At 31.1% G+C, this 11,506-nt stretch overlaps 1 protein-coding gene across 7 annotated transcripts in view; it reads right to left on the bottom strand.

Moving 5' to 3' along the window:
* The window catches only part of LOC117170577 (CCR4-NOT transcription complex subunit 4), a 424,579-nt gene extending 418,640 nt beyond the window's left edge, over positions 1 to 5,939 (bottom strand). For 4 of the 7 annotated variants that reach the window (XR_004466824.1, XM_033357421.1, XM_033357419.1 and 1 more), the window contains exon 1: positions 5,548 to 5,939. The gene's annotated coding sequence lies outside the window, so the exon portion shown is untranslated. Of the gene's footprint in view, positions 1 to 4,735; positions 4,868 to 5,547 lie in introns of those variants that run through there. The other 3 variants (XM_033357416.1, XM_033357417.1, XM_033357418.1) reach the window with 3 other exon arrangements.
* Positions 5,940 to 11,506: the final 5,567 nt, after the last annotated feature.

Raw genomic sequence — 11,506 nt, 5'->3', positions numbered from 1 at the left:
TACAACCCCCAGACTGCTTAGTTTCACCCCCAAACTCGCTAAAAGACGAAAATGTCGAGAAAAAAATTCGAAAAACCCTCTAAATACTCTGTTGTCAGATTTCTTTCCAAATGTTAGTAGAAAATGATGATGAGTGATACAAAAAAAAGTTTCATCCCTATATCATCATCGTATTTGAGTCAGGTCAGATGAAAAAACTAGTTTTTTTCTTGAAAACGCCCAAAATATGTATTTGTTTGTATAATTTTTTAATAAAATAAAAAAATATTCATTCATAGCAACATTTTTCCATTAAACGTCATTCGAAATATAATTTCAGTAAGGCCAGAAGAAAAAAACGATTTATTTTTAATTGAAAAAGTACAAAAATGTGCATTTGTTTATATAATTTGTTCGCAAAATTGACAAACGTTAATGAATAACTAAATTTTTTAATATTATTTGAGCAAAGTCAGATGAAAATACGATTTATTTTTGCTTGAAAACGCCCAAAATGTGCTGTTCTTTGAGTGCAATTTGATCATAAAATAAAAAAAAAATTAATAAAATAGCAAATTAAAATTATTACTTGAAAAAAAGATCCTACTCCATCTTCACTCCATTGGGAATCAAACCACAAAACTTCTGATTTCCGGTCAGGTGCTTTTCCAATTAAGCTATTAGAGGGATCAGAATAAGAACTCTTATTCAAGAACATAACGCTCATTTTTAGCTAGGTGTTAATGGTACAAGTAATTACTTTAAAATTTTTTAATTTATCTGCTATATCATCAGAGATTGTACCTTACCGACAGTAGATCAACCCTCCAAACCATGAAGGCAGAAAATCTACACAATATCGATCAAGTTAAGAATCTTCAATAACAGAAAAATGCTTAACGTCTTAATAAGACTAGATGGAAAATAATATTTTTAAATTAAAATTATTTCTTGAAAAAAAGATCCTACTCCATCTTCACTCCATTGGGAATCGAACCACAAAACTTCTGATTTCCGGTCAGGTGCTTTTCCAATTAAGCTATTAGAGGGATCAGAATAAGAACTCTTAATTCAAGAACATAACCCTAATTTTTAGCTAGGTGTTAATGGTACAAGTAATTATTTAAAAAATGTTTAATTTATCTGCTATATCAGAGATTGTACCATACCGACAGTAGATCAACCCTCCAAAGCATGAAGGCAGAAAATCTACACAATATCGATCAAGTTAAGAATCTTCAATAACAGAAAAATGCTTAACGTCTTAATAAGACTAGATGGAAAATAATATTTTTAAATTAAAATTATTTCTTGAAAAAAAGATCTTACTCCACCTTCACTCCATTGGGAATCGAACCACAAAACTTCCGCTTTCCGGTCAGGTGCTCAAAGGATTGATCTAAATTAAGCTATTAGAGGGATCAGAATAAGAACTCTTAATTCAAGAACATAACGCTAATTTTTAGCTAGGTGTTAATGGTACAAGTAATTATTTTAAAATTTTTCAATTTATAATTTCAGCAAGGTCAGAAGAAAAAACAAACAATTTTTCTGCGTAAAAACGCACCAAATATACATTTGTTGCTATGTTAGCTTGAAAACTCCTAAAATGTAAATTTGCCAATTTTTCAGAAATTTTTGAAATTTTCAGAAATTTTTGAATTTCTTCTAAAAAGCTTCGGACACACTAAATTTCTATAAATTTTCGGTAATTTACAAATGTACAAAATTTTTTTAGAATTTTTCGGTAATGTTTGTAATTTTACCATAAATTTCCAAAACTTACCATACATTTTTAAAAAATTGGTTTTTATTGTTTCTCAAATCGAAAATTTCCCGCATTTGTTAGAAAAAATATCGCGTGCTACAGGAGCTAAAAGTAGGCAGTTGAAACTCTTGTGAAGTTTACAGTACTTGCTATCGGCTTATCTTCGGGTCGTTTCCGGCTCCCCTTCGACTCGTATCTGGCTCGTACAGCTGACTTCACACTCGTGTGGAACTGCCTACTTTTCGCACTTGTAGCACAATATACTATTTTCTATCTATTAATTTCTGTGATGTTGTGATGTATCTTTGTTTATAGAATTTGTTTATATTAGTGATTAATAACATTTAATCTTGAATTTGAATGGCCACGTATCATGCAAACAATAAAATCAAGCAATTTTAGGAGAGGAAAATACTTTAACAACAAATATTCTTAATGTGGATTATTTGTTATTAAAATCTGCTTATAACAATTACCTTTGCATGCTAATTTATTTTTCTTTTTCTCATATCGCTTTGCGATATGTGATCAAAAAAAAGTGATCTGAAGTATAAAAACAATTTTATCTATGGGAATAAAACATGAAATGCAAAAATTCAACACTTGGCTATTTGCATCAAGATAAAAATAAAATAAAAATAACAAATCCACTCTCAACTTTTTCTAGAAAATTTAGTCCTGAATTTTCAACAACAAACAATTAATCTAAAATCGGTGCATTATTGTGTTCTATATATCATTTTGAACCAGGTTTTTCATTTTACCCTACTGTGAACCGCTAGTCCACACGTCACAAGCACATCTGGCGCAGGAGTATCGAAAAGCCGACACGATCCCGATGCGATATATCGACTTCCCGAGCCAAGGTCGAGCAGGGGTATCCGAAACACGATCCTGGCCCGAGCTAAAACCGAAGCGATCCCGACCCAATCACGAGACAGTATCGTATCGAACAGCACTACTAGCTTTGAGAATCTCCTTTAAAAACAAATCGAAAAAATGAAGTTACAATTTATGGCTGTAATTCCTCAGAAGTTTAAATCACAGTTCTCGATTTGAGTTATAATATTTATGATATTGGAAAAAATGTAGTTAAAGTGTATGTATGAAACGTACGAAATTGAACGCGAAGAGCGTACCTGCACGCTCAAACATGGCGCGAAGCGCCACGCGCCCGGCACGCAAGGAGAATGTGCCCGCGCAGCGGGCATATTTTTTCTAATATTTTGAACTTATCAACTTGCACTATTTTTTAATGAAACAAGTTTATAGTTGATATGCACTTTGATCTTGAGTCGCCTGAATGCATTTTTTGGTGTTAATTTTAAGGTTGAAATTTTGGTAAAACTGTAGAATAACGGTGTCTCTAGTATGGCCCTTTAAACTAAACATACTATTTCGTACATTTTGACAATTAGAAACAATGAAAAAGTTCCAGAAACCTTCTTGTCCCTTTTGTTTTATTACTAGGTCCCGGTTATTAATCATTTTGAACAATTTACATACGCTTTAGGGCAATTTTGAGCAGGAGCCGTCAAAGTAAACAATTACTTCTTCAGCTTATTTTTTGATAAACAAAGTGATAATGTGGTCTGCAAATGATTTCTTTAGTTAGTTTAAATCAGAGGTCTCCACAGTCCACAGGTGCAATGTGACCCAGGATGGCACGGCCTTTTTTTAAAACTATCAATTTTTTACAACAGAAAACTGAGAGGAAATTTATGACCCCTTTGAAAAGAAATCCCAGTTGGAAGGGCTCAGAGAAACCTTTTTTCTGGTATAACTGAACAGAGCTTGAAAAACAAAGTATTTTATTTAAAGTATTTTAACTAAGCAATTGTCGATAATTGTTTACAAATAAATGTTTTCGACATTAATACTAAATAATTTAAAAAAAATACTAATAGTAATTAAAATAAGTGGTCAAAAATAAATTCAAGGCGTTCAAAATTTAAGAGTTTTTTCAAATCGAGAATCTGTAAATAAAATTATTTCAGAATAAAAGTTCGAAAAAAGAAAAACTTAAAAAATTTATGACTTAAAATCAAAGAAATTGAAATTACATTAGCGCTTTTAAATAAAAATAATTTTTGATTTGATACTACTTTAAATGTATATTGAATGTTTCAAAGTCAAAGCTGCTTAAATTGTAGAATTTCAAATTTTTGAAAACACTAAAAATAATTTTATTTTTTATTTTTAATAGAAAAAAGTAATAAATAGTATAAAATGCTTTGGCTTAGGATTTTATTATTTCTACATACATAATGTATCCGTGCATATTTTCTATTGCTAATACTAGTTCTATATCTTCTAGTATGTATTTCTGTACTTGAGACGTTAGAAATATTATTTTATCCAATCAACGAACACGTTCAAAAATATATTTTTTTTTTAAGTGAAGAAATATTCTCATTATGGTCCGATCCCTGCATGATTTCGATGCTTTGTTTAGCGCTGAATACAAGTAAATACTAAACGAAAAGAGAGGAAAAAAATCAGATTTATGACAAATACACGGTCCAGTAATACGGCATTTTCCGTAAAATTAACCTGTTAAGAAATTGCACCGGATGTAGTCTACAGAAATTTCAGTCATCGGAACGAGCCAGAAATGGACTAGATCAACGGTAACTTCCGTAATACTAGACAGTACATAAGAGAAAAGGGGAATATTTTAAATAACAGGGGAAAATAGGGGAAAGACTTTGATCCCAGCAAACTGTCTATTAGTTATAACACGCAAGACTTTAATCAATAATATCTTTGATATTCGTGTAGTTGAACAGCAAAATAATTTCATAAAATATTTCACTTGATTTATTTTTTTATTTACAAACCACATTATCAACAAAAGCAAAACGGAAAACGGCTTCAACGGCGAAGGAAAGACTGAAACGTCATCAAATAAAAGAACAAAGGACGCTAGATCCTTGTAAGGACGGACCTCATTTTTCGTACGTTGCAATCTATAAAAGATCCTCTTACCCTAACTGCGTATCTGTCAAACTGTTATCACTCCACAGGTATTGCAATTTAATGTGGAGAACAGATGATGAAAAAAATATCGACAGAACTGCAATATGAACTGTCAGAAGACTTAAAACAGCTGTTTGTAGTGTAAACGACACTAAGAAACAAGGAACGTAAGAGCAAAAGAGAGGCAGTAGCTGAGCGGGATAGGTTCCTCGCCATATGGAATTTATTGTAAACCATTCGTGAGTACATTGTCGAACATTTTACATGAAACTACTCAAATCGAGTACGTCAGATTTCAATTTCACATGAAACACCATTAAAAATGGAGCCATTGCCCTCATGAGCTTAGATTCACTTTACTTGGTAGGTAAATCTAGGTGCAAGTACACAAATTATTAATTTTAGTGCAGCAGTTTTCCGTACAGGTGCGATATATATCTATCTCCCTCTTTCTTTTGTAAGACGATTTACGAAATAAGAAGAGAGGCAGATATAAAAATCGAAGAAAAAATCAGCTGACCAGAGTTGATCAGTACGTAAAATGCCTGCACACATACGAAAAAATGTGAAAATTAAGTAACAGCTTATTGAAATTTCAAAACAGTGAGTCGGATTACCTCGCCTTTAATTTAAAAGAAAGTGCCAAGAGTTGTAAAAAGATCAAAAGTGAAGTGGACAAACTTTGGGCAACATTGAGTTCGATTTAAAATTATATAAAGAAAACTATCGTCAGCAAAATAAAAGGCCATACTAATTTATTTTGACTCGATATAATTTTACTGATCGGTCTGATCGGGTTGGTGTAGGTTTACATCACTTACTATCTTTGCTGAAGTTGCCGTCAAGATGGACCTAACAGGAGTCCAGCCGCTCGTATCGTTTAACTTTTTAATCCAATTAAAATTTAATTCTATAATTCACACACACACAAACGTAAACACAATCGGCACCAAAATTCTATGGAAGCTGGGTCTTCTGTTATATTCCATGGCTCATATCGTCGTTACGTCGGTAAACTTCTTTGCACTATCACCGTTCACGTGTCAAAATTGACTTACGCTGTAATAAACGTAAATTGAAAATATACCTTTTTTAAGTCTTGAAATTTTCTGATTGAAAGTTTGAACTATGTTTACTTGCTAATTCTTCCTTTTCACTAAGAATCTCAATATACTGTAATTTTGTGTTCGACTAATCAGAATCGCATGCGCACTGGAAAATATGTTAGATATTGTTGATACTTTTCTTCTGTGACATGGTGAAACTAGAGAAGGTGTCGCAAGGCGCAGCTTTTTTGTTGACCACTAGAAAAGTTGCTAAAGAGTCCGCCATCTTACAAATAAGGTATTTCAAGATATGGCGTCAAGTGGCAAACTTTGCACGCTGCGGGCAGAGTTGTGCAGTGATGCGTCACTTGAGGTTTCTGACGTGTTATACGTAAAAACCTGTGAAAAACGTAATAAAGATGGTGGACTCGGATAGAATATAAAATAACCTCACTTTTTAAAGTTATGCTTATGTGTACTGACTGTATTGTTGTTTATCAGACCTTCATTTGACATAAGAATATCAAAACTGACACTACTCATTTTAGAACAGGCCCTATCAACTCAATAGTAGAAATATGAAGAAGCACAGCGCCAACAGTTGGCCGCAACTTGAACTAAAAGTGTCAATACGTGATGTATGTGTGCCATATATAAATTGTATATAGGTGAAAAATGTTAAAATTGAATATATTTATCAATAAATTAGATAAAAAAAGAGAGAAAGATATGTAAAGATATATATATATATATGTATATATATATATATATATATTTAAAGTATAATAAATTACTTTTAATATATCTTTATACATTTTTTATTTTATCTATTCATTTTATTGATCATTATATTCAATTTTAAGATTCAAAACATATTTACAATTCATATAAAGCACACACGTAAAATAATTAAATATAAATGTATTAAAATTAGCATCAACATCACGGGCTACCTCAACCAGAGCATCGCCAGGAAGATCATTCAGCTCTTTTTCAGGCAACGACACGCAAGGCACTATTTTTGTTTTGAAAAAATTTCGCGGAACGCGTAAATAATTCTTCGCCCGAAAATGCAGAAAGCATACTCGATAACCGCTTTCATGGATTTCTCTGTAGGTTTTTTTCGTCAAGAGAGGATTTAACACCACTTCTAACCACAACAGACCCGGCTTTGCGTCCTTCGGAAATTGGCTATGCTTGACATGACGCAGCGATTGACACCCGGGAACAAGACACCTCCGTTTGTTTAACTTTATAGTCATCGGATTCATTTTTTCAAATAAAATATATGCTTTGGCACCGTTTGAAACTTTGAATTTTCAAACCTTTAAATTCAAACACCTGTGCCGACAAGCAGCGCCAACAGTTGGCCGCAACTTGTACTATGCTTGAAATAATAATCATAATTCTGCATATTCGCTCATTAGAGTTTAGAGGGCCTATTTTAGAATTATTATTTTGACTGCTTTCATCTAATGACATCAGGTTTTCTTTTGATGCATTCATAATTATAACACACTTTTTTCTGAAAAAAAAGTGTTGAAATAAGCGAAAATACTTGAATGAATTGTTATTTTTATTTTTAAGATATTTGCAGTTTGGATGGTTTGAAAATTTACCTGTGGTTTCTTAACCTTTCTTTAGCTGTATTCGATAATACGCGTTGTATCCCTGACAAAACGCAACATTTTTACCATATTTTTTAAAGGAATATTCTTTCCAACATGGATTCCTTGTCTGCCGCCTCTATTCATTTTTGAAGTTGTAGAATAATAACTTTTTCATTCACTTCAAATTTCATGCATGCAAAATAATACCGCTAGCGGCGCTATTTTAAAGTTATGAAACGAAATGTGATAATGTCGACACCATCTTGAAAACGTATATTACGTTTGTACAAAACTGGGGACGTAATATACGTACGCCAATTTCGTCAAAATCCTCATGTAATTTACCTAAGGTATATTACCAGAGATGAGATATTACTTGCACAAGCCTGACTACGGGTCAAGCAACTAGAGTTCTGAGCCGGTTATATTACTTTGAGAACGGTAACAAGAATGAGAATATTGCCGATAATATAACCGAGAAATAAATTCTCTGAGAATTTATGAGAATCTCAGAATTTATTTTAATTAATAGAAAATTGAATTTTTTCGTTTACTTTTCGGTTGAAAATTCAACTCTTTCTTTGAAAGTTTGTCTTTTTTATTTTAAAGTTTACCTGCTTTAGCAGAAATTAAATCTTTTTTTTGATACTTAGCTATTTCGTAGAAAATGTAATTTTTTTTTTTAATTTATATTTTGGTGTTGAATAATGAACTGAAATATTTTCTGCATGAAAATTCCACCATAAAAAATTTGTTTTTTATTACAAATTCATCTGTATTAGTACAAAATTGATCTTTTTTGGATTAAAATGCAACTATTTGATAGAAAATTGAACTATTTGGTTAAAAATTCATTCTTTTTGATTGAAAAAATTCGTCTTTTTGGATTTAAAATTTAATTTTTTTCTTAGAAACTTATTTTTTTGTTACAAAAATTCAATTTTATAAGATACATTTTATATTTTCGGTTAAAAAGTAATCTTTTTTTGTTAAAATTTTGTCTGTTTGGATGGAAAATTCAATTTTTTTTTAGAAAATGATTTCTCATTACAAGATTCATAGTTTGATCGTGAAAACTCGACTAAAATCTTTTTCAACAGAAAATTCAACTCTTTTTTTGTTGAAAATTCATTTTTTAACAGAAAATGGAACTTTTACATTTTTTAAGATTGATATTTTTAGTTAGAAATTCGCGATTTTTTGTAAAAAAAAATTTATTTTTTAGTTAAAAATCCGCGTTTTTTATTTAAAAAAAGTATTTTTTAGTTTGAAATTTCCTCTTTTTTACGTAAAAATGCATCAGTTTCGTGTAAAATTAATTTTTTTGTTTGAAAATTGAATTTGCATAAAGAAAATTTCTCTTCTGGTGTGAAGGTTCAATAATTTAGATAAACTTTTATTTATTTTTTGAGTAAAAAAATCTTTATTTGTTTGGAATTCGTCTTTTTGGTTTTAAAATTCTTTTCTTTTGCTGTATATATTTTATTCTTTTTTATACAATATAAACGTCTGAGCTATAAAATAATTCATATTCAACCGTTGATATAATCTGAATAATAAAAATATTGCTAAAAATCATAAATTCTTAAATTCTCTTAAATGCTTTTCAATTCTCCTGAATTCTGTCATATTCTCGGTTATATAACCTGAACTTAAATTCTCAGGAATTTAAGAAGTCTTCAAGCAACCCGATATTAAATGCCTTATAGAAACTTATAAAAATTGACAAAATTATATATAAAACCATATCGAGCCATATAGAATTTATAAAATTTCTATATACCTCAATGCAATTCTATACATATATCCTTTTCTCCATTTCTATGAGACATTTAAGGGGGTATCCCTATATAGCTCGCGAATAATCGAAGAAAACTTTGGGAATTTTTTGTTACAAAACTACACAATATTTCGATCTCAAATTTGGACTGATATTTGGTGACGTTTCATTACAATACAAATGTTTTTTACTGCAAAATGTTAATAAACAAATCCGCCATGAAGCGCGAATGTCGACAACTTTTTTTCCCCCTCTGGTTTTATGGGCAACACCATCGGTCCTGTGCCTCTCTGAAACATTTCAATCGGCTTTTTTTGTTATTATAAAATGTATATCTCGTCCATATACCTACTTTCAAAGCATGGAAAAATTATTTCACAAAATGACAAAAAACCCAAATTTTTTCGAAATTTATATTTTTTATTATTTATGCAAATAAGTGGTTAAATAATAATTTTGGACTAAACAAAGAGGTATATCGACTAGAAAATTAAATTATCTTAAAATCGCGTTTCTTTTTCTTCGATAAGTTGAAAATTCGCTTATTTCTCGTGCCCATATACTCGGAAAATCGAACAAATCTGATTTCGAGATAAACGCGTTTGAAGTCCGAGGCGCACCTACCTACCTGCTCCGCGCGCTAATAGTAACATCAACGAAACATTTTAGTTGGAAGTCCTCAAGATTCTGATTTTTTTTCAATTTTTTAAAAAATATTATTTAAAATCAGAAATCTTTTGGAGCGGGCAAACAAGTACTTCTATTGTTTAAACAATTGCAATGATAGATAAGTGTAAATTTTTTTTAAACGATAATCATCAAAAACTTAAACAAAAACAGATATTTATATATTTTATTCATATTTCAGCCATAAATAGCTAAAAATTAAACCAAAATACAGTGAACAATTTTCGAATAATTACTTACCATTTTTTAAAATTTACAGTACAGGGACATAAAATTAATCTACATAACACCATTAGAAATGTCTTTATTTATTTAGTATTTAAATAATTAATGGTCAGAAATTTAATATTCTATATCAGACATTACTGAAAATATAATGAAATTTAAATAAATAAAATGTTATGAAAACTTATTTATCAGTTTTTTTGAAGTATTTTATTAGATGTAAATAATTCCGTGCTTTACTCACATATACAAAAAAAAGAAAATTTAATTTTGATTAATATTTTGCGTATCAGAGATACGATTAATCGTAGACGATTCATCGCAATGAGTAGATAGGTAGGGAGAGTTCTGGACCACATTTTCCGTACGAATAGCAAACTTGTGGCTAGAGTGCAGAAGGCTGTAAGATTGGTTTCGCTCCTTGTGCTGACTAACGAATCACCGTTTAAAAGTATCCGATCCACGCTATGGATTTTGGAAATCAATACTTTAAAATCATGGGAATGGAACTTTTTAGCCCCATAAATATGGAATAAGAGATGATATGATATACAAAATCGCAATATTAGGCTATTTAATACCTGCTATTCCCGAAATTGAAGTTTTTCACCCCAAAATAATATAATTTATGTATTTAATGTTTATCGCAATGGTGCGTCATGGAAAATTCCCAAGATCTGCCACCACCCTCGTGATATTATAGCAATTCTCGGTAAACAAAATTCCATTCCGATGACCTTATCGTCGATTCCTGGAATCCTTATCTATGTGAACTAAATTAATTAAACATTCTCCTTTGATATTTGCCGACAGAGGCGTCATATTTCATATAATGTTAAACAATTTTTAGGGTAAACAAAATTCCATCCTGATGACGTCACCATAGTTCCAGTAATCCTTATCTACAGTTTTGCCATGTTTCAACTTTTTTCCGTACGAATAGAAATAAGTAAGACGGTGTCTGGATCGCTATGGGTGAGTGCATATCCGTGTTAGTTATAAGGTGTTCATCCGTGTGAGGCAGGTTAAGAGTGCTAGTTGGTGCTACGCGATGAGTAATCATCCCCTGATAAGAGAGCCGCCCGAAGATATGATGATATAAGTGGTGTCATATTTCCTCTATATTGATGAATTTATCGTTGAATATAATTGCTTGTTAATGTGAATATAATTCTGAGAAATAGTCGGTGTCTTTGATGTAGAGTGTGTGATATGATTATTTTCAGGGTAATTTCTGAGAAATGTATTTTGCAAGTGTAAACAGGTTTGAGTTGAAGAGTACAGAGTGGTGAATCATCATCCACTTTGATAGCTGAGCCGCCGCTCGGGGGATAAGATGATGACGTAGATGGTTTATTTCACATGCACATGAGAGGGTGGCAATTCCAAGAAATATTTTTTGAAAACTTCAACAGAACTTTAACTAAAAACT

Source organism: Belonocnema kinseyi, chromosome 4, assembly GCF_010883055.1.
Source record: "Belonocnema kinseyi isolate 2016_QV_RU_SX_M_011 chromosome 4, B_treatae_v1, whole genome shotgun sequence".
NCBI classification, from domain to species: Eukaryota; Metazoa; Arthropoda; class Insecta; order Hymenoptera; family Cynipidae; genus Belonocnema; species Belonocnema kinseyi.
Note: the sequence above shows the minus strand (reverse complement) of the source record. Positions and strands in the feature narration are given on the sequence as shown.